Genomic DNA, 24,432 nt, shown 5'->3' on the forward strand with positions numbered 1-24,432 from the left:
CTGGTCTAAATTACCTTCCCTTCTTACCTCTGTCTCCTTGTTTCAGGGTGTATCTGTGGCACTGCTTCCTACAATAGCCCATCTCTAATTCTTCCTGTTAACTCTCTTTTCCTTGAATTTACTTTGAAATCTCTCTTTGTCTGTCTGTCTCTGTCTGTCTGTCTGTCTCTCTCTCTCCCCTCCATTCCCATCCTCATTGATCTCAGATTTAAAACTGGAAAGAACATTACTGTATTGCCCAATATCTTCCTAATAAAGGTGTGGAAACTGAGAGTTAAAAAAAATAACTTGCCCAGGCTTATACAATATAATTCCAATAGAATGTAAACTTTTTAAGGGCAGAAACTGATTGTTTTTTATCTATATAAAAATGTATCATGTGCCTTGTATAATGTCTGACACACAGTAGGTTCTGCTGAATTGTATTGAATCCCTTATAGATTTATAAAATAAAAATAAATCACCTGCCCCTCCTCACCATGCTTCCCTCCTCACCGGCTTGCTGAATCGATGCAATCAATTGATTGCAATAGAGAATCCTTTATTCATATACCTAACTCTCACATAGCTAACACATATATATATTGTTCCGAAAGCAAAAAGATGGGAAGCAAGGTTTACTTGGATTTCCATCTGTAAACAAACAGAACAAGAACTCTGCAATTATCTCAGTCTATCAAGATTCTTTGCTATTATTATAACACAGGGTTGGAATTGGTAATTAATTAATGATTAACTTTATGAATGAAATCCGAATTAAATCTCAACTACTCCTCTGCAGATTGCTCATTAAAATAATGGCTACACAAGGATGCTTCCTATTATAAATCTTCAGAATCATCTGTATAATCTATTTAGGGGCTCACCTTATGATTAGGAAGGCTTGGGTTCAAATATTACCATAGACACTTACTATCTGGAGTCTCTAGGCAGATGAGCTATTTACAGATTCACAATGCACACCAAGGTCTTTGCAAACTTTTAAGTTTTGTAGAAATTCCAGCTATTTCAGGAAAAGGAACTAGAATAGCTTTCTCAAACAATATGCCAGCAAATTTAGTCCATTTCAGAGAAAATTTTAAGATGTATTATTAATGAGATGGAAACTCTTTGGAAGGGAAGTAGTGACCGAGGAGAGTCAGCCTGAATTCATCAAGTACCTTCCTTGTTTGACACCTGTCCCAGAACGCTAGACCAGGGCGTGTTATGGGCAGAAAGTGATTGGAAAAAAGCTCTCCTTTCTAGCTGTGTGACCCTGGGCAAGTCATTTAACCCCAATTGCCTCAGGGAAAAAAAAAGAAAAGAACCGAAAAAAGAAAAAAAAAGTCTTATGACTAAGAAGAGAAAATGGAGGCTGCGATTGTCTAGTTACTGGTTTAATAACTGAATGATTAAAGCCAACAAGTGGTTATTAATATACCATTGTCAGTCTGTAGGGAGGTATTTACTGGAATGCCCTAGGGCCCCTTTCCTGTCTTTTTTTTTTTTTTTTTTTTTTGTCAGTGACTTGGCTGAAAGCAGAGCTAACATGCTTTTCAAATTTGGGATTTTGAAAATAACATCAAACATCTAAAATGATCTTGACAGGAGAGTACGATGGACCAGATGTAGTACAGTGAAATTTAATAAGGATGCATGTAAATTTCTGACCATGAATATGTGAAGTATCTGCAATTTTATTGACACGAGGAGCTTCCGGTATCGGAGTTCTCTCTGTTGACATAGACTGCAACCTATGACAGAATAAAGAAAATATCTCATATTTAGATTCATCTCCTATATCTTATATACACTACCTCACTTGATTTTCAAAACAATCACGTGAGAAACAGGGCTGCTGCTATTCCCATTTATGGATGAAGAATTTGCTTATTGGAAAGGTTCGAAGAGACTATGTGGTGTAATGAGCAGAGCCCCGCATTTGGAGTCAGGAAAACCCAGGAACAAATTCCAACTTGGATAATTGCTTGCTGTGTGATCCTGGGAAAGACACTTTTTTGAGGGGGCCCTCAGTTTCCTCATCTGTCGGACATTGGACTCGATGGCCCCTAAGATTCCTTCCAGTTTGAAATCTATAATCCTATTATTTTATGATCTTATGATGAGATTCGAACCCTGGTCTTCGGCCTCAGTTTCCTTATTGGTAAAATGAACAGTTTAGACTAGATCTCCCATGACCAAAGTCCAGGATTCTATGCCCTGAGCTACCTCAATGCAGGATGGATTCCTTGAGAGGTAGGGAGTTCCTTAGTCCCAGAAGTATTTGACCAGAGTCAAACTGGGGGATTGATGGGGGAAATCTCCGAGTGTATTCCTTGGCCATATGTTTGTTAGCCTCTAAGGGCCCTTTCCAGCTCTAAAGCTCTGAACATATGTAGTAGCCCTTAACCTTCCCCCCCCACCCCTTGTGCTATGTAGATGACATAGTAGATCGAATATAAGATGTCATCATGAAGAGCTGAATTTAAATCCTAAGTCACTTACTAGCGATGTGACTCGGGCTGATTCATTTCCCCTCCCTCCCCTTAGACTGCTTAAATAAATCTATATATCCATAAAATCTACATAAAATCACGAAAATAATAGCACCCATCTCAGGATTGTTGTAAAGATCAGATTATATAGAAATATATCTGTACCCACATACATATACACATATACTTATGTTTAGATCATTTGATATATTTTATATATGTACTTTGTAACTCTCAAAACATTCTAGACACGCTGGCTCTCATCCCCTCTCCCCTCCCCCACTACCATCAATAGTGTTGTTATTATCTTTCTATTTGGTTTCAAGTGAACTGTGGCGCCATTTATTTCACCGATTTCCTTGAATTTTCTTAGTGTCAAGTCACAGAGTAAATCTTTGTTCTAAAAGGTGTGGATTTTAATGCAAAAAGCCTTCCCCGATGGCAGTCTTCAGTACTGGAGATTGCCTGCTCCCCATCCCCCTGGCCAGTAATTAAGTTTTCCCCCTTTTCCCCCCTTGCTAACTGTTCTTAGCTACAAGTGCCACGAGGCAGGGGACAAGCTGTTTTCTATGAATCGCTGGGATTCGATTTCAATGGAAGCCTTTGAAAGCAACTCCTTCCCAAATTAAAAGAATAAATATTCTAGCGCTGGCTAGTTTGGGCTAGAATTAGATTATCCCAATGGCTGTTGTGCCCTGAATAATGAAGGAAGGGCATCCTCAAAGGATTCTCGGAGTGACTGATAAAATCCAGCCCTTTAGTGCAAAAGCTGGTGGGGGGAGGGATTCGACCGTTCCCCCAAGCTTTCAAAACTGAAATAACAACAGTTTTAAAAACAACATACAGCACTTAGTGGCGTTTTCAAGGGAGATAATGTGATGCTGTAATGACCGTAACTGCTATAATGGGACTCCATCTCCGATGGAGGCCAAGACCAATGGAGCCTTTTTTCTTCTTAAATGGAGGTCATTCTGAAAACTGTCATGTACTTTTTCCTTTTTTTTAATGATACCCCAAACAAAAGGCCTTTTGTGGCTTTGGAACCAAAGCTGTAAAGTCAAAATTAAAAGAGAAACCCATTAGCCAGTCTTATACGCGAGTAATATCATTGGCATAAAAATGAATTTGGAGATTTGGGCCACATGTGATGGATTATTGCTGCACTATATAAACAAAGCTAGGTCTGAAAGAGAACCGTGGGGACTCCCTTTACAGCTGACAAATTGAGAAACAAGACCAGAGACTCTCACACAATGCATCCGGTGAGTTAAATTACCAAGCCAAGAATCCGCTCCCGGCCCAGCCGAGATAATCTATAGCCCCAAGTCATAAATCATAAGGAATGACATCGACGCCTCACCACTGGGCACATACAGCCTGGTTTGGGTGTCCGAGGAGTGTCCCTCCCCACCACGCTTTACCAAGTGGTTTATCCTGGTCTTATTGCAATATTTGTCCCCTTTGGTACATTGCCACCTTCCTAAGGAGGAACAATGGGGTTATATTAAAGAAGTCGGTCTGGATAGGAGCGATTCTCCTCTCTTTGGTCTGTGTCTCTACTGAACTCTAGTTCGGACAGCTGGAGTATAAGCCCGCAGCTGATTGGTTAACATCAAAGGAAATGGTCAGTGACTGTGTAGACAGAGAAGTTGAATCAAGATGCCTTGAGTGCAAAAGAAACTCTGGTCCCAGGTGGCAAGATCATGGGTTCCCTCTGGCCATGGGGAACGGCCAAGGTGCCAGAGATGTGTGCCATGTTTGCCTCCGATAACTCAGATCAGGATTCCACTCATGGTCACACAGTTCAAGCTTTTTGTCCAATTTTCAATTTCCATTCAATCTCCGTAGTTGGGGAGTCGGTTTAATGCTCAAATCTTAACACTTTTCAAGAAGTAGAATCTGGGATTCAGCTAGGTTCTGTAAAGTTATCCATAGTCTCACCAGCATCCCAGGCAATAGAAGGGAACAGATCTGGGGACCTTCCGCCCCCATTCTTGGTTCCTGGCCATTGGAACCATTAAGCCACACTTCCTCCCAGATGCAAGTTTAAGACCCTTAAGGAGTTAGAGAAACCAGGCTTCCTTGAAAGATTGCAAGCACAGTTTATTTCCAGTTCAACTGGAACCCAGAAGTCCAGGTGTCTGGGAAAGAGCAGAAAAGGGGAAAGGGTAAAATGTGTCTCCTGACCTCTAAAGAGAGAGAAGTAGAAGGAAGTGGAGGAGGAAAGGAGAAGGAAAACAAGAATAAAAATGGGAAGAAATTGAATATGTGACTTGGTTGCAGTGGTTCTGATTTGCATTTCACCCCAGTCAGGGAGCTCACTCCCATTATACTCCTCTGGCTTATGAAGCTTTAGGTAATGGAGAATTCTTTAAAGAACTGTTATCAATATCTGTATTCTCCAACCTGAGCTGTTACCAAGCGTTAATAATCATTATTAGGGGACCTAGTCATAAGGAGGCTTATTGATAGTTTGCTTTTTCTGTGAGATGGAAAAAGGGACTGGAAAGAAGGGAACAATTTATGAGCAACAACAATTTCCAGTTGTCCTTTTTTAGAGTGAGGCAGTTCTCCTGCCGCCCTCCCCAGCCCAGTCACTTCATTATTGCTGTTATTGTGTTCCTCTGAACTCCCTCCAATGATTCAGCCTCTGGTCATGAAGTGCCCCCAGTTGAAAACAAGAATCCAGGCAGCATCATCCCAGAGCCAGACCAGAGGGGGAGGTGATTTTTACTTGGGTCCAAAAGGAAAAGAAGTAAAGGGAGAATGGAATAGTCTGTACCCAGTGGGAAGACCGTGATCATGAAACCATGGGATTTCAATCCCACTTTTCTCAGTCCCGTGTGACTTTGATCCAGCCATGTAACCTTCCTATCCCTCAGGTTCCTCATTTGTAAAGTGAGGGAGGTGAGCCAGGTGACTTCTGAGCATTTGTTCAACTTGTGCAAGAGTGTTGGAATAGGAGGCAGGAAGGCCCAAGTTCAAATCCTGTCTCTTGTACTTCTGGACTATGTGACTCTGAATAAATTATGTAACTTCTATGAGCCCCACTTTGCTCATCTGTAACAATGGGTAGGATATTATCTGTAATATTTCCATATGGAGAAAGAACAGGTTGTATTATTTTTGCCTTTGAGAGAGCAGTCAGTACTTTGGATGAAAATAAGCCACTATCTGAAATGAAGGCCCATTTTTTTTAACATAAGTATACTTCTGTGGTTATAAGTCATGTATTATCTTATGTCTCAGTAGAATTATTATTTTTTAAAATTTATTTATTTTTTATTAAAGCTTTTTATTACAAAATATATGCATGGGGAATTTTTCAACATTGACCCTTGCAAAACTTTCTGTTCCAAATTTTTCCTTCCTTACCCCCTCCCTAGATGGCAGGTAGTCCAATACATGTTTAATATGTAAAAAATGTTAAATCCAATATATGTAGACATATTCATACAGTTATCTTGCTGTATAAGAAAAATCAGATCAGGAAGGAAGAAAAAGAAAAACTGAGAAAGAAAACAAAATGCAAGCAAACAGTAACAGAGAGCGTGAGAATGCTATGTTGTGTTCCACACTGTTCCCATGGTTCTCTCTGGGTGGAGATGGCTTTCTTCATCCTGAACAATGGGAACTGGTCTGAATCATCTCATTGTTGAGAAGAGCCACATCCTTCAGTATTGATCATCGTATAGTCTTGTTGTTGCCATGTATAGTGATCCCCTGGTTCTGCTCATTTCACTCAGCATCAGTTCATGTAAGTCTCTCTAGGGATCTCTGGAATCATTCTGCTGGTCATTTCTTACAGAACAATAATATTCTATAACATTCATATACCATAAATTATTCAGCCATTCTCCACCTGATGGGCATCCACTCAGTTTCCAGTTTCTTGCCACTACCAAAAGGACCGCCACAAACATTTTTGCACATGGGGGTCCCTTTCCCTCCTTTAAGATCTCTTTTGTCCCAGTAGAATTAAAGCTGAGGTTGCCAGAGGTCTTGATCTCTGGGCAAGAGAGAGGTTCATGGTGGGCAGAACAGGCGGCAACCACAGTCATCAAAGGGTCACTGGGAAGATGTGTGAAGAGGAAAAAGCCAGGCAAGTCAGAGAGTAGGAGCAAAGTTTAATAGATGGCAGCCCCTCAACTCCTGGATGGGTGCCTTCCTTCAGCCTCCTTTGTCTTCTCCCATTAGATCGTCTCCTCTATGAGAACAGTTTTTCTCTTTCTTTTGGTAAACCCAGAACCCAGCACAAAAACCAGCACACTTACCTAGGCACTTATAGGTGATTGTATTGTTGCCCCTCTCAGTTCAGCTGTGAGATTTGTGAGGGCTGGGACCGTATTTTGTATTTTTAGGACTTATCATATAGTGTGAACTTAGTGAAAGCTTACAAACTCTACCGAGTGGGGCTGATTGGGTCATTTCTGCTCGTCCTGTGTGGGCCGAGGGCACGAGGTCCCGAGGTCCCATGGTCCAGACGGAGCTCTGCTCCTCCTGGCTGAAGAGACAGAAGCACCTGTTCAGGGGAAGGGCTTCTCCATTGTGTGTGAACTAGAGCTGTCCTGAACATAAAGCTGTGAGGAGGAAATGAAGTCCCCAGGCTTCGGCCCTGGCTGTGGCCCAGCTCTGGAGGACTCCTGGAGCAGCTAAGAGATTAAGGCAGATAGAGCTAGTGTTCTAATAGCAGGGATTACTGGGCCACAGAACAGGCTCCTGAGGCAGGCCATGGAATCCCTTCAAAAGAGGTGACAAGAGAAGGGGGGAGATGTGAGTCAGGAAGCAATCAGTAACAAGTACAATTCTTTATCCAGGAAGGATCCTCCTTTCAGCCTCTGGCTCAGATTTTTGTAGCTTAGATATAATGAGCTGATTTTTACCAGGATCAAATGGGAGCCATTCCTAAGAACTTCAGCAGATCTCACAGCTGGAGGAGACCTTGAGGCCATCAATTAATCAGTCAAACATAAATCACCTACTATGTGCTTTGAGTAAGTCAAGGACTGAGGTTTTCCATCCATCCCCGAAGACTCGATCCCTTGCGAGGTGGATATCCAGTCTCTGCTTGAAGATTTTTGTCCACTGGGAACTCGCCATCTGCTGAGATGCCCAAGCTGCCCATATACATAGGTGCTTTGATAATCTTTTAGATTTTTTTTGGTAAATCTTTTAATAATTGCTTTTGTAATCTCTCCTAATTTCCCCTTTTATATCTAGAAGCTCTTTAGTAGTTTCAATCATATCTGACTCTTTGTGATCTCTATCTATCAATTCTCTCTCTCTCTCTCTCTCTCTCTCTCTCTCTCTCTCTCTCTCTTTATGTATGTATGTATGTATGTATGTATGTGTGTATCTTTTCCATTTTGAGTCTCCTCACCAGCTTTGGGAGCCAAATCTTGCTTTTACAACGATGCTCCTCGGCCCTCATGTCTTCCTATTGCCACTGAACCACTTCTGCCTTTTTCTTGTTAAATCTTAGTGGATTTTCTCTCACTCTTCTTGTAGCTCAGCTGATTATATCACAGATTTAGAGCTGCAAGTGCAGAGATGTTGTCATCTTTATAAATGCATGTCAAGGGCCTCAGGGTTGTGAACTGAACTTAGGGTTTCGTGTATGGAGGAAAGTGCAGAGGGAGAAACCCCTTCTACCATTGCCAGTTGATACCCTCTGTGTTATTCATTCGGGGCAGCGAGGTAGTATAGTGAATATCTGGGCCTGGAGTCAAGAGGATTCATCCACCTAGTTTCAAATCCAATTAGAGAATCACTATTTGTGTGACCCTGAGCAAGTCACCTGACCCTATTTGTCTCTTCTGTCAAATGAGCTGGAGAAAGGAATGGCAGTCTTCCAGTATCCCTGTCCTAAAAACCCAAGGGGGATCATGAAGAGTCAGACATGACTGAAAAACAATTCAACAATTGCAATTTATTGAATTGGAGAATTGATTAGAGCCTTGAGAGTTTACGTGTGGATGATCCAGAATCACTCTGAGTTTCAGAGGTGAGACTTACACTCAGTTCTTCCCATCTCTCTGTCCACTGCACAGTGCTACCTAGCACACAGTAGTAGCTTCAAGTAGTACCCACAAGTAACAGCTTCGTCAATGCTTGTTGAATTAAATGGACTTATTGAGTCCATCCTTCTTATTCTATTGACAAGGTGAGACCTAGAGAACTAAAATTTCTTGTCCAAAGTCATATAGGCAGTAAGCGACAGGACTCAAACTCTGAGTTTTTTCTTCCTCTCCAAATTAATATATAATTAGCACTTTCTTCCCTTTTAATTCCCCTCCACTCTTTTCTCCCTCCTCCTCTGTTGTCTCTCCTTCAACTTTCATGTCTTTTCCCTTCCTGTCCCCTTCTTTTCTGGGCACACTATCTTTTGTTTGAGTAAATTATGTCAGTACATAGAAGCTTTCTCAGGAGAGAATCCTTCCGTCATATCTCCCCATGATTATGAGGAGTCCTGTAGCCTCCTGAAAGAGATTCCATGAAATATCTGGGTCCATCATAGTCCGACTCCAAAGACCATACCCAAGTGCCCAAGGCTGCTGCTCAGGGAGCTCCTTCAGGTCTCTGAGGATGGAGGGACAGCCCCATAAAACGCTTCAGAAGTCTGTCCTGTATCATACTGCATGGGATGGCAGCTCATTTAGGCATTTGAAATCACTCCACTATCACCTTCCATTTCAATCAAGGCCCTCCTAGGATCTTTTTCCTCCTATTTGTTTAGTTTATTTTAATTGATGGAATTAAATAAGCATTTCTATAACTGCAAAAAAATGATTGCACATGGAACTGCAATTCTCTGGGTACAGCTTGCTATTTCTGCTAGAATCTCGCTGTCATTTTCTGCGGTCATCCTAGATCAAGATGGTCCGGGGGCTAGCTCTTCTCTCCTCATCTGGCTGCTGTTTCTCTCAGCAGGAGCGGCGGATTCTTCCCACCTCATATTCCTCAGTGAACAGCAGCTGGTCTGTGTGAGCAGCCTATCTCCTGACCCTCAGAACTGTTCCATGTATGTGTGAAGGCTTCATGTGACCCCTGGGATTTGGCTTGAATTTATTCCACTTTGTGCTCTGCAAATCATCAGTCCCAAGAGCCTGAGAATCTGGGATGCCTGAATCTTGAAAGGGACATGATACCAAAGGAGGCACTAAATAACAAGGACCTCCAGAATGACATGTAACAAAAAAAAAAAAAAGAACTGGGAAGACCTTTCAGAAACTAGATCAATTTGCAGAGCCCTCTCCTTCAGATCCTACAGCCGCATGATGTGGGAGAGGGCATGAACCCCTGGAGGCGCTGGGGGTTTGGAGGAATAAACAGTGGGGGAGCAGCCTCTTAGGGATGGAAGGGTGATTTATAACCTCATTCTGAAGGTGAAATGAGGCTCAGGTCTCACCCAGCAGGCCGAGAGATCCACGCCAACTTGGGCTCCATCCAAGCCTTTGTGAAGTGATGCCGGCAATATTCCTTTTATCCATTGTAGAAAGATTTGGGATGAGGGAGAAGAATATGGATGTACATGATGCTGAGGATTTGGTTCCCCAAGGTTGGTGACTGAGAAATGGGGCAGAGACTCCTTGGAAAAGCTTGACAATGAGAGCCTGGGCACTCCAGACACCTACAAACATCCATCCATCCATTCAGCCAGCATTTGTAGAGAGTCAGCTAAAGGCTGGGAGTTGTGTTAGGGACTGAAGAGAAAGAAAGACAAAGTTAAAATGTTCATGCCCTTAAGGAGATCCCATTCCGTGAGGGGGTAGAGAAGACTGGGAGAGAATAACATGTACAGAGATAAATCCAGCAAGCATCCGAGGAGAAGGGTTAGAATAAAGGTTAGGGCTAGAGTTGGAGCATTTACTAAGCACCTACTATGTGGCAGGAATTTTGTTAGGCCCTAAGGATAGCGCAACAAAAAAGAAATATTCCGCAACCCAAAGGAACTTCTATTGTATAATGGGAAAAAATATGAAGATAAATAAATGTAAAATACAAAAATTAGATTCACAAACTAGAGTTTAATAGCAACTGGGAGAATTGGGAAATACTTCCTCAACTGAGCTTTGAAGGAGATTACGGATTTTATAAGATGGAGTGGTGGAGGCAAATTGCCTCAAATTCTGAGCAAATGCATGGAGGTGGGATTGGAATATTATGTAAAGCAAGTAAGGCTTGTTTCAGTGAAATGGAGAGTGCATGAAGAGTCCCTTGGAGGGGTGGGAAGAAGTCAAAGGGATGGAAGAATCCTCCAGAAGAAGCAAAAGTCAAAATGTTTTAGAATTAAAACTTGATAATGAAGTGATCTTCTTTTTGATCCTAAAAGGATGGCCTCATTTCTTTTGAAATTGAAGTGTTAGTCAAGGGACTATAATTTCCTTGGATGCATCCCATATGTAATTTAGAGAGAGAAGCTGTATAATGCTATCCATCGTGTCTCATTCTCTCTGAGCAGCTTTGGAATGAATAGACATTTACCTTATTCATATACTCTAGACCTTCTTGGGAACTGTAGGAATTTAGAGCTAGGCTCCTTATGTATACTTTTATATGTCTGTGTTTTCTCTCCCAATAGGACTTTGCTTCTCAGGGAAGCTTGCTTTTTTCTTTTTCTTTTCTTTTTTCAATCTTTTCCCCTTGTATTCCTAGAAGCTAGTACAATAGCTGCTGTGTAACTTGCTTACTTGAATCATCGGTGCACGTCATATCCTGGGGTCTTGCCATTCTCCCAAAGAAAATAAGCTTTTTGTAACGAGGGCTTCTTTCACATATGTCTTTGTTTCTTCAGCACCATGTCTAGCACAGAGTAGGTACTCAGTTAATGTTTGTTGATTGATGAATCTACATGAGAAATAATATAATAATAATTGTCACCACCACCACAATAATATTTGAACATTGACATAGTGCCTACTATGTGCCCGGTGCCGTGTTAAGCACTTTATGATACATTATGACATTTGATCCTTACATCAGCTCTGGGAGGTGGGTGCTATTATTATTCCCATTTTAAAGATAGGGAAGCTGAAGCAAATTAAGTGACTTGTCCAGGGTTGTTCAGTTAGTAAGTTTGAGTCTGGATTCGAACTCATCTTCCTGATTCCATGCTCAGAGTCTAGTGCTTAGTGCATCTAGTTTAACCCCTTAGTAAGAGAGGACACTGAGGTTCCAAGACTGGAAATGATTGGTCAGAGATCTAGTTCCAGTCAGTCAGAGCCCAGAAACAGTGGAATGAACACTGAAGCCTCAACTTTGATGGGCTCATTTTATCGCTCCCAAAGGTTGAAGAGATAAAACTCAAACCCAGATCTTTCTTGGGCTCAAACCAATTTTTTTTTTTTTACCTTTGCCCTTCCTTTGATCTTTTCTTTAACTTCAAATCCTTTTTTAATCTTTACCTATAAAAAACAAACCTTTATCCATTTTAAAACTTTTTACAAAGGGATTTGGTCCTTAGAAATGCCTATTGTAAAGTCCTTATTTCCCCTTATTGAATATCTCCCAAGAACATTCATCATCGGTACTCACTCATTTGAAACAAGATTTTGCCTTTTCTTTCCTCTTTTTTCAATCCCCTCCTTTGTCTCCTCACTCATTATCCTGTAGGTTCTTTTCTTCCTGAGAGATTATATAAGTTATTTTACTTTTATTTTTAGTTTTTGAATCGATTAGGTTACATCATATATTCTGCTCTATTTTATTCCTCTCTTTCTCTCTTTTATACATTCTTTCACTTGTCAGTTAATCCCATAAAAACATTGATTCACCTTTAAGAGGGGGTGTTGTGAGGTTTAGTCCATGATATTTTATAATATGGCTTCTATTTGACTTTTCACTTCACCCTTGTTTTTTCATATGCTTTAAGAAACTTCTTAGTGGTCTCTCTGATATTGTTTTAGGTTTTTTGGTCACTGTATTTGCTTATCCTTCTTGTACTTCTTTTACTTCTGTTGTCTTGACTATTTCAGAAGCCAATAATTTCTTCAGGTCTGGTTTCCTCTCTAGGAATGATTTGGATGCTTATTTTAAAAATTGAATGCATATCTCTTTTTCATTTATGGTTAGATTCAGATTTTCAGAGTAGGTCACGTTGGTTTGCATTTTGAACTTCTTTGCTTTTCAAAGCACATTATTCTTGCATTTTTGTAGACTAGTCATATACAATGGAGTTTTAAGCATATGTTTGTTTTTCCTTCTGGAGTAACTCTGTGGATTCTTTGGATGCACTCTTTGCTTTCTGTGTTTAAAAATTATGGCAAGTTTTCTTCTATTATTTCTTGCATTATGGTGTTCATGTTTTTTGACTTGCCTTCTTTGAAAAAACCTATACATCTGGCCTTTTATGTAAATAGGTCTACATGTATGGCAACCGAGTTTTCTTTTAATGTTGTTGCTTTTTTGTTCTCCCTGATTATCCTTCTCTTCTCCGTATTTTTCCCCAATCAGTTGTCCTCTCTTATTTCTTGTTTCTTTTGAGACTTGCCATTGTTGATTCAAGTTTTTATTTTCTATCAATTATTTTTACTGTGCAGGCTATAAATTTTGCTCTGACAATTTTTATTTCTCTTTTAGGTCATTCAAGAAAATCCTGAAGTACTTCTATGTTCTTTTGAGAATCCACAGTTCTCTACTTCATCAGGTATTGATTTTATTTTCTTTTATCTTACATTACTTAATTATAAATATCTAACCTCTTTTGACCTGGTTCATTCCTGTTGTATTATCTATTTATGCTCAAGGTCTTTAATTGAGTTTTATTCCTCCTAAGAGCTTTGGTAATTTAATTCTTTTTTCTTTATTTCCTCCTATTGTTCACTTTCTAACTCCTGCCCCTTTGATGGCAATTTTTCTTGGGAATAGATTTCAATAAGTCTTGGCTGCCTCACATTGAACAATTCATGATTGTTAAAGAGCCTAAATCTCTCTCCCAGGTGACTTATGGGCCTTAGTTGGATGCTGTGCACTTTCCCTCGGACTTAGTGGAATGAGACACATTCACAGCCCTGTGTTCTGTTCCCCATTTTCCCCATTCTTTTCTGGCTGAGTGGCGTAGAATGTTGCTATGCTGATATTGTACAGTCTAAGCATTAGCTATTTGGGGTTTGGAGATCTCCCAGGAATAGTGGGGAAGATGGAGCAATGGTTAGGGTATAAAACTGAGGTCCATTGCAAGCACAAGGGTTGGCTTATAAAGCAGTGCAGTTGCTAGATTGTTATGAATGATGGACAAGGGGATGCTGAATATTTTAGGGGATCATGATTAGCTTTCTCCATTGTAAATCCATGGACTTTTTTAAAATTTTGGTTTCTCAGTTTTTACCTAGGGTATAGGAGGCAGATGCTTTATCTCTGGTTCATCTCTGGTTCTTATTTTGTGAGATTGTGAAGATTACAGAAAATATCTAGTCCTCCATCTTGTTGGTACAACTCAGTCATTTTAAAGATGAGGAAACTAATCTCTAGAGGGCAAATGACTTTTCCAGGGTTCTTCAATTAGTAAGTATCTGATTTGAGACTTAAAATCAGGTCTTCTTGATTCCATATCCAGGACCCAATCACCATACCACACTTTCTCTTACCGCTAGAAACTTTTCAGTGGTACCTACAACCATCTGATCTCTTATTTTGTGCCATTTAAATTCTCCAGAAGTCATTTATCCATCCATCGATCCATTCATCCATTAGATAAACATTTATTAAATCAACATTTTTATGTGCAAAGCAATAAGTAGATACAATGATTTCTTAAAAAAAATACCATAGTTGCCTTGTGAGGAAATTTAAATTCTATTAGAAGGGATATAGATAAATGTGCAGCAAGATAGATAGTGATGCGATCAAGAGTAGATCTATACAAAATACTGTAAGAGTCTTTCAAGAGAGAGAGAGCCCCGGTAGCCAGAGTTGTAGGACAATTAAATGGAGTCCCCGAGCTGAGCCTTGAAGGAAAAAAAAATATACTGAAAGGTGGAGAGGAGAAGGGGGTGCTTTCTAGGCAGGAGAAGCAGCCTCATGAGGACACAAAGGTGGGAGATTGCATGCTGAGTCTAAGGAACAGCAAGATCCAGTCTGGCTGGAACATGGAGTTCACGAAAGGATTAATGTGATTTAAAGCTGGAAACTCTAGTTTGGAGCCAGACTTCGAAGGGCCTGGAAAGCCAGGTGACAGAGACTCGCTCATATGTCAGCTCTGATGCTCCGGCCTCGCTCCCCATCCTTATCCCAGGGTGGGGGGCTCCTGAACTGGCTGCAGTGGTGTAAGAATGTGCTAATCCAATGGCACTGCTGCTCCAGAAGCTGGGGAAGGCAGCGGTCCCAGAGTGGTGCCTTTGGCTGCTCTCACCAGAGGGGTGCCCCATCCCTACCCTTCTGGGGTCCTTCAGACCAGAGAGCACTGTCGGCTCCAGCTGCTCTTCCTGACATTGCTACACTGAGTCACGGGCAGGCTTTCTCACCCTCTGACTCACCTCCCTAATCTCTACACCGCTTCCTGATCCATTCTCTCATATTCGTTTTCTTTTTAAAAATAGTTTTATTCACATATTTTGTTCACACACTATCTACATTTCCATATACATCTTCCCCTACCTAGTGAGTCATTCATTGTAAAGATTAAAAAAGGAAGAATTAAAAGAGCACCTCAGCAAAACTCATCTATCAATAGAAAATATTGGGAAATGTGATGTTCCCTACCCACAATCCACTTCTGTCAAGAAAGGGAAAAGGTACATTTTCTCGCTTAACGACAACACTTGGTTATTGCAGTTTTCAGGTCTGGTCTGGTCTTGTGCTCTTTATGGACAGTTTGTGTTTTGGCTCTATTTTTACTTACCTTTGCGTGGGTTCATAGAAGGCTTCCCATAGTTCTCTGAAGGAATCATCATTTCTTAAAGTGCAATTCAGATGGACCTGGATCTTTCTTTTCCCCAGTTCTTTGCTATCACAAAAAGTTGCTCTTTTTTACTTTTCCTGAAAAGCATTTAAATGTTCCAAGCCCTTCACAAAATTCCAGGGATTCACAGAAAAAGATCATTCGATAACTGCTCTATATGCTAGAACACTTAGTTGCTGAGTTTCTTTTCTAGGGATTAACAAATTTGTGGGCTGAGGGAGCCCGTATACCCGGGTTCCTGAAACTCTGCAAGGGCACATGGGAAAACCCAATTCTGCCTGTTTGTCCTGAGGGTTGCCACCTACAAACCATAATGGAAATAGAGAAGGAAATGGAAAATGCTACTTTGCTGTTTAAACCCTGGGAATTGACGGTTTAGATATGGTGCTGGAAAAAAAGGGGAATATTGCAAGCGAAATAATTTACAGATTAAATATCTAAGTGTCAAGGAAGGGGTCAGCCTTGTTGCTTTTAATGGGATGATTTACATCAGTGACTTGTCTTCCGAGTTTGGCTGTGTGATTTGGAAACTTGCGTTCCCATTGATAAATAATATGGCAACTTGATAGATGGGAGAACAATAGGCCAGCCTCTTGCCAAATCGCTGTTTCTAATGTTTGTTTAACAGATAAAGGAGTCAGGTGACATTTTCCATCAGTTTGTTGTATAGCACTACAAAAATAAACAGTTCCAAGATTCAGGCGAGGAAACAAGCAGTTCCCAGGGAAGCATTATCTGCTCTGTAGTTCCATACCCCAAAAGGACCCAGCGTGGCCGGGTCAAGGGGTGATCAGCTGAATTCCTGAAATATCGCCGTGCTCCCATCCATCATATCAAACGAGATAACGGGAAAATGCTTTGCAAACCTAAAAGTGCTGAATAGATACTAGCTATTATTATTTATCGAGTCCTCTCAAATCTGCCTTTCCCTACTTTGTGATCTTTCACCTTAGTTTCCTCACCTGTTAAAAACTCCCTAAAGTCTCCTCCCCAAACAGAAGCCTAGGGTCCCCCGTGATGTTGTCAATTATTGAAGGTCTGTCACGTAACAGAGGGATCCATTCTGTGCCATGTGTTCCCAGTAAATGGAAAGGGGGAGAGGTTGCAGAGAGGTAGACTGAGATTCAGTGGAAATAGAAACTTTTTCATAATTTTTGTTATTTCGTCATTTCTCTTATGTCCAGTTTTTTTTATCTTGGTACTTCCACTTGGGGTTGGTTTGCTATTTCTTTCTCCTGCTCATTTTACAGTTGAGGAAACTGAGGTAAACAGGGGCAAGTGATTTGTCCACAGAAACATAGCTAGTGAGTGTCTGAGGTACGATTTGGACCTCACTTAAACTTCCTCAATTAGAGCTACCCAGAAGTGGAATACTCTGTTTCATGGGGGAGGGAGAAGTACCTTTAGAAAGGAATGGGTGTCCATGCCTGTGGTTTTGTTTTGTACAAAGAGATATAGTTAAAGTGCTATGCAAGTCTTAAAGTGCCGTGTAAATTCTACCTGTTACTTGTTACCTTTTGGAATAACGCACATAGCGTTCTCCGGGCAGCTGCTCGGGAGGCCTTGGGACGCTGAGGCTGGACGCTTGGCCATCGGAAGTGGTACTTTTCTAGTCCATTCACAGATGGGCCATTGTATTAGAGGCTTTACCACAATACTTTGGTGGCCTCCCAGGGCCGGCCAGTGACCTCCATGGACTCAGCATGCATTATGGGTAACCTAGGATCAAAAGGAGAGTTTGAGGACTTTTTACAGATGAGGAGACCAAAGCTAGAGGGAGACTAAGGGATTTGCCCAGTGCCACGCAGCCCGTAAGTGGGTGATCTTAAAACAGGATGAAGATGGCTCCCAAGACTTTGGAATAATAGTCCCCCTGTCCCTAAGACCAGACCTGGGGACCCCCATTTTACAGATAAGGAAACTGAGCTATCCGTTTCCTCGTATCACGCAGCTAATATTTGAGATTGAACTCGGGTCTTCTTCAGTCCAGACCCAGGGATCTATCCGCTTACCACCTAGCTGCCCCGGGATACCACGAACGCCGTCTGGTCCAACTCCTTCATTGTGCAGAGGGGAAAATTGAGATACAGGGAGAAAAAGTGACTTAGGTGGGACGCACATCGGATCCCAACTCTCGAGCAAGAAGGGACGGCCATTCAGTCCATGCTCATGACTCACAAATACCCGGACGGTAAATGCCTGGAGCTCGGGTTGCCTGAAGACCGGCTGGAGAAAGAAGACACAGGTGGGATGATCACCGTTTGTTGGAGGACTGACAGGCAGAGGCGGGATTAGGCTGCAGGCCCTCCCCATCCAAGCTGTCCCAAAGGGGCACGAATGGGCTTCTCACGGGGCTGGGCTCCTTGTTGCTGGTCTTCCAGCAGAAGTTGTTGGGTTCTCACTTTTGAACGGGTTATATAGGGGGCTTGGACCCGGTAACACTGAATTCTCTCCCAACTCATAAATTCTCTGCTTCTCCCGGGCATTCAGAAGGAGTCCTCTTAGGGCTACTGTGACCTTGTTTGGTTTTTGCCACCGTCTGTGTTTTGTTTTGAACCATCCAACATTCATATGCATGAAGATATTCCCCCAAATTTATTTGTCTTAGTTTTATGCTTGAAATTACCTATGGAAGTGTTTTCCCCCCCTCTTTTCTAGAAGAAAAGAGCTAAGCAACTAAACAATTGTGCCAGGCCCTGGTCGGATTAGCCAGCCTGTGCACTAGGAAATCCATAAAACCCTAACCCAGGCCTTGTCTGTGAATAAAATTCCTATAAACACAGGATATAATCACACGTTTTTACATAGTTGACCTATTGAACGGGCGCACGTGTTTTTAATTTGCAGGGGATTGTTCTCTCAGTAGATTCCATTTCTCCCCCTCTTCCCCCCAGCTTGATTTAAATGGAACAGACACCTTAAAAATCTTAACAAGCATAGCTGACCTTTGAGTGGAATTTGACAAAACGATCCTGTGTGAGTGAGACTTATGTGGAGTGAGGGGACCCAGACACTTACAAATCCCCTTCCTGGCAACTGACCATGTCCACAACTGAACCTGTTCTCTCCAGGTCACGAATGACTCTCCCACCCAAAATTCAGCGCTGCTTTTCTATCATCACCCTCCTGATGCCCATCTACAAAATTCAATACTACAATCTCCTCCTCCCCTTGTAATACATTTCTTCTCCTTTGACTACTGGACTACAGTAAACTATAGTCTTCTACATATGGAATACTTCTTCTCTGCATCCCCAACTGGATCCCCAATTTCCTCCTAATCTTAAAATATACATTATCCTTGAGGTTCTCTCCTTCTTTCTCTTCCCCCCAACTTTCTCCTTTGGTGTTTTTGCTCAATAGATTCAATGGTGACCTCTGTGCAAATGGTTCCCAATTTCCTATTTCCACTCTCCAGAATCCAGTCTTTTTCCAACTAGATAGCTAAGCTCCAACTCAACGTATTTAAAACTGAACTCGAAATCTTGCCTCCTGCCCTCCCAAATTTTGCTTTCTCCCTAACTTTATATTTCTATATCATAGACATAGCACAGTTAAGAAATCTGTCCAAATTCATGTTGATTTTTTTCATGGCAGTATTTCCATCTCATTCTGTTATCCCCTTTCCCTTTTGCCTTCAATCTTTCCCAGCATCAAGGTCTTTTCCAATGACTTCCATCTTCTCATTAAATGGCCGAAATATTGAAGCTTCAGCATTGATTGACATTTGACCCTCCGGTGAACACTCTGAATTAATTTCTTCAAGGATTGACTGATTCTATCTACTTTCTGTCCAAGGGACTCCCTGAAGTCTAAACCACAATTCAGAAGTGTTGATTTCTCTTAATACAATGCTCGCAGCTGTTCATTGTGGCTGGAAAAACACCTTGGTCTACCGGGCCCTTTGGTGAGAGGGTGATGTCTCTGCTTTTTAGTGTTGTGTGGATTTGCCATAGCTTTCGTTCCAAGCGGCAAGCTTCTCTTCATTTCAAGGCTGCAGTCGGTGTCTGGGGTGATCTTTGAGCCAAATCTGCCACTGCTTCCATTTCCCCTCCCTCTATTCACCAGGAAGTGATGGGAACAGTTGGCAAGGGCTTAGAGGTTTTTTTTTTTTTTTTTTTTGTCAACTTTACACTCTCATCTTTCACCTTCAGTAAGAGGCTTCCTAAGAGAACTATCATCTGCACATCTGGGATGGATGATAGTCCTACCAGCCACCTCGATTTCAGCTTTTGATTCCTCCAGCCTGACATTTCACATTGATCATGTTACCTTCCAACTAAAGATAGAATGGACCACCCCATTAAAGTTCATTTATCCATTGATCCTTCCCTTTTTCCAAAGTTCAACACAGATTTACCTCCTCCGTGAAGCATTCTTCGATTTGCCACACTGAAGCCATCCAATTGAAAGGGATTTTGACCCCTCAGATTTCTCATCAATCTTTGTCTGGACCAGATTGCTTTTATACTCTGATGTCTCTGGCATCTTCTCAGTTTGTAAAACAGCACAACCCAACCACACTTTCTGGTCCTGGGTCATTTTTGTCCATGATCTAGACTGACTACTTTCACAATGCGCCGTCTTCTTGATCTCTTTGGTATTGGGTGAACACTAATGGAAAACAAGGGCTGTCTGTTGGTTGCTCCTTGATCTCTAGGTGAGAGTGCCGAAGTTGAAATGAGAAAGACCAGCATTCAAGTTCTATTTTTGAATGCTCACTAAGCTATGTAATCCTGGATAATCACTTCACTTTTCCCAGCCTCAGTTTCCTTATCAATAAAGGGGAATGATAAGTTATTGGGTTATTGAAAGTATCAAAGAGATAATTTTAAAGGGCTTTGCAAGTATTAATTCTCATTGTTTGACCAGCCCGTTCCTTTCTGGTTAGAGCGTTCTGATAATATTATTTATGTCACTTCTGTGTAGCTTTTGGTTGGGAACATAGTGAAACCTAATCATGCCCAGTGTGTCCCTAATCATTGCCCTTTGGATGATTTAAGATTCTGACCTTTTGGATATTGTTGCACAATCTCATGCTAGCTCATCATTGGAAAAATGTGGATATTAAAAAACTGGATCTTTGCTTCAGAGAGAATTGCGAATTTCATTGAAAACAGCGAACAATTTTCAAAAACCAATCTTCTGCTCTCTTCTCCTGTTTAATTTCAGATTTTTTGGGAGATAGATGGTATTGATAGATCAACTCCATGAATTGTTCCTGCAACTGCATGTCATAGTATGGACAACAGACTTTCTTTATCTATTTGTATTTTCCTGTGTGGAGTTAGATCAAATTCTCTTAAATGATTTTAAGTGAGATCATTCATTTGGTTTTTCCTAAATGGTGTGCTCGTGCTTTTTCTTGCTCTCTCTCTGGTCTTGTTCTCTGTCTCTCTCTGTCTCTGTCTCTGTTTCTCTCTCTGTCTCTCTCTGTCTCTCTCTCTCTCTGCCTCTGTCTCTCTCTGTCTTTGTCTCTCTGTCTCTCTCTCTTTGTCTCTGGATCTGTCTCTGTTTCTCTCTCTCTCTTTGTCTCTGTCTCTCTCTATCTCTGTCTCTCTCTGTCTCTCTCTCTTTGTCTCTGTCTCTCTCTGTCTCTGTTTCTCTGTCTCTCTCTCTCTTTGTCTCTGTCTCTCTCTATCTCTGTCTCTCTCTGTCTGTCTCTCTTTGTCTCTGTCTCTCTCTGTCTCTGTTTCTCTATCTCTCTCTCTCTGTCTCTGTTTCTCTATCTCTCTCTCTTTGTCTCTCTCTCTCTCTGTCTCTGTCTCTGTTTCTCTGTCTCTCTCTGTTTCTCTCTCTCTCTCTGTCTCTCTCTGTCTCTCTCTCTCTGCCTCTGTCTGTCTGTCTCTGTCTGTCTCTGTCTGTTTCTCATTTTAACCCTCTTGGGAATGTCACGCAATGGCCTAAAACCTCATCAGAAAAGAAACTGGTTTGCAGGTAATTATTTAAAACTCCTCTGAGTTATTACAATAGGCATTCTCCATTCACTTGATTTTTCCTGTCTTAGGCCAAACATGTTTGAGTGATTACCATAAATGTCCTTCACCCAATTGGCTTTTCCTGGTTGGATACACTCTCCGGAGAGTTTAAAGCTCCCTTTTAGGAGGTTTGATAGTGTTCTGGGACTGAACACAATGGCCACAATGTCATCTTCTAATAGAAGCAGCAGGAGGAACTTACCATCTGAAGAAAATCTCATTTCCATCCGGATTCGACTTAGTACGATCTCCACAGTAGCAACAAACACCTGTGATCACTGCGCGCCCGCTTGATGTGTATTTGATGTTCATAATCAAAGTCCCTGTTGTATCTTTCAAGAAATTTTATGTGCTGTTAGCATTTGAATGGGAGGAGGAGTGTTGGGATCTTTTGCTTTACTGAGTCTCTTTCTGTCCTGGCGCTTTTTCTCTCTGTTTTTCTCTCTGTCTCTCTCTATACACACATACACACTGTGCATACACACACACACACACACACACACACACACACACACACATATAAGTACATATAGGAATATACACATGAATATATATGCCCTAAAACGTATGGACAATACAAGTTCTCCCCGTTCTTCCTTGTTGACATGTATGGAGAGAGTGTGGACATATATGGGTAGAGTCAACAAAGAGCAGGCGGAGGAGATCATGTGATCTCTTCAGAGCCAGTTTGTGACCGTGTAGATGTGACAGAACTTTTTTCAAAATCTACCTTTGTGCACTTTTTCTCTGGAATTCCCTTCACTCACACATCACATTCTCCTTTAAAGTACAGTTCCTTGGGGATGCATCTCACCCTCTAGTAGATAGCAGGCAGGCAGGTAGGCAGGAGTTCTGTGTTATTTCTGATTTTATGGCGTTGGCCACGGACGGCCACGGCGCCGGGTACGTGGCAAATGTTTGTGGAACGTACTCAGAATCGAGGCTGTCTCATGGGAGCTTTGGGGTCCGCATCTGCCCATGTGGGGAGGCGACACGGGGAAGACCCATGTTTTGTAAGACACGGCAAACCCCAAGTTGGTCCTGAGTCTTCCCCGTCCTGTGATGGCTCCAGAGGGGAGGACACCGTTTAGTTAAACAAAGTCATAGCTCCTGACTGGCTCTCTCTCTCGTTGTGACCCTCTTGGGGGCTTCATGCACTGGCCTAAAACCTCATCAGAAAGGAAAATGGTTTGTAGGATTTCTGATGAGACATTTTGTGTTTATACCTTAAATCTGTATTGTCCAAGTAACAGCTTTGAATTTGTTTGAAAATTTGATGCATGTTCCTTTTTTAGTTTTTGTTTACAAGATATATTCACGGGTAATTTCCTTTTAAAAAATTATTAATCATTTCTTTCTTCCTTTTCTGCTCTCTCCCAAAAAGGAAATGCAAACCCTTTGTATCCTGTAAGGGGCCAAGCTCTTCTGAGAGGGCAGCCCATGGAACAGTAGTGAGCAGCTACTCAATCCTGTTTGAAGCCACTTGCTTCAGGCTTGCTGTGAGCCTTTTATATTTTGTGTGTAGGAGTAAATAATCCCTGTCCAATGACTGCTTCATATTGTCCATTGAGTGTCTTTCACTCCCACTCTTTGGGGGAAATCCTAGACAGGAGCCATAAACCGGGCTATAAGTAAGTTTATCCCTTGAGCTCTAGGGTGAGGGATTTAACAAGCTGAAGAGTATGAGTATAGAGTCTAGCTGTCACTCTGTCTCCCCGTTTATGTCTGTGTGTCTCTCCCCCCTACTCTCTTCCATCTCCCTTCATGTCTCTCTTTCTGTCCTTCGGTCTTTGTCTCTCTCCATCTGTCTCTGTTTTTCTCTGTCTGTCTCTCTCTGTCTTTTTTTGTTCCTTTCTGTCTTTGTCTCCCTCCATCTCTGCCTCCGTCTTGGTCTTCTTCTCTGTCTCTGTCTGCCCTGTCTCTCTCTTTATCCTCCCCTCATCCCCTTCTCTCTCCTTCTTTCTCCCTCCCTCTTTCCCTTCCTTCCTTTCTTCTTTCCTTCCTTCCTTCCTTCCTTTCTCCCTCCCTCCTCCCTCCCTCCCTCCCTTCCTTTCTTCTTTCCTTCCTTCCTTCCTTCCTTTCTCCCTCCCTCCCTCCCTCCCTCCCTCCCTCCCTTTCTTCCTTCCTTCCTTCCTCCTTCCTTCCTTCCTTCCTTCCTCCCTTCCTTTCTTCCATCTTTTTTTGACTGGGTTTCCCAATCTTGTCCATATTGTGGTGACTCATGGACCAACCTTCCTGCTGGCTGGAATGGAAACTCTGATCTGCTCGGTTTCTGACCCTGTTCAGTCATCCTTAGGCAGCTCAGTGGCCCCTGGCCCCGGGGCTCCCCATATTGGTTCTGGACTTATGTGGACACATCTGCTTTTAGTCTTATAGTGGGAGAGAACTTTGGGGATTGAAAGATCTATGAGTTCCCGAGTTCCCAGCATGCCCCACCCCAACCAGCTAGTGGATGGTTTGCACAGCAAACAAATGAGATCCTGAGTCCAGATTTCTCAACAAAGAGAAATGAGGGAAAGAGCCATTCTTTGGGGCTGTCCTCGAGGGGCCTGAGTATCTTTCCTTATCGGCTGCCTTGGAGCCAGAGTTGGAATCCTGGCTGAGATGAATCAGGGGTCTGGCCCGTTCTGGTGTGTCTTGGGGTTTCTGATTCATCATTCCCCAGAGGCAAAGAGGGGCAACGATTACGTCTGCTCTTCTTCTGTGACAATGCAGTACCTGGGACCCCAGGGCTCCCGAGTCCTGGACCAAAGCTCTTTGGCAGAGCGTGATATATGGGGCTTTTCTCTCTGCTGGGGAAGTGTGTCATCATTTCTGAATTCTAGAGAAAGGGAAACCAGTTTATTGCTGTAGTAAATCAAATTGTAATTCTATTTTGGAAAGCTGGAACTAAGAGGGGAGAGAAATCATTCAAATATTTTGTTTGGAACTGAGTTACTCATCTAGAATACTTTTTTTTTAAATCAGACATTAAAAATATCAATATTAAGCCAAAAGTTGGAAATGTCTTTGCTATATATTTTCCCTTTCTTCCATACTGGAGCTTTAAATGGTTCCCCACTTATGTAGACCCTGTGGCCCT

At 41.9% G+C, this 24,432-nt stretch overlaps 1 long non-coding RNA gene across 3 annotated transcripts; it reads right to left on the reverse strand.

Annotated features, from left to right (window-relative positions):
* Positions 1–1,360: 1,360 nt before the first annotated feature.
* LOC127547679 (uncharacterized) lies at positions 1,361–23,672 on the reverse strand. Of its 3 annotated transcripts, XR_007950254.1 has the most exons (6): positions 23,582–23,672; positions 21,553–21,682; positions 17,385–17,598; positions 16,887–17,091; positions 11,165–11,321; positions 1,361–1,733 (listed from the first exon to the last, which is right to left on the reverse strand). It is a non-coding gene; the product is annotated as an uncharacterized LOC127547679 (long non-coding RNA). The 3 variants fall into 3 exon arrangements; XR_007950259.1 differs by lacking the exon at positions 21,553–21,682; XR_007950261.1 differs by lacking the exon at positions 17,385–17,598.
* Positions 23,673–24,432: the final 760 nt, after the last annotated feature.

Source organism: Antechinus flavipes, chromosome 1 (assembly GCF_016432865.1).
Source record: "Antechinus flavipes isolate AdamAnt ecotype Samford, QLD, Australia chromosome 1, AdamAnt_v2, whole genome shotgun sequence".
NCBI lineage: Eukaryota > Metazoa > Chordata > Mammalia > Dasyuromorphia > Dasyuridae > Antechinus > Antechinus flavipes.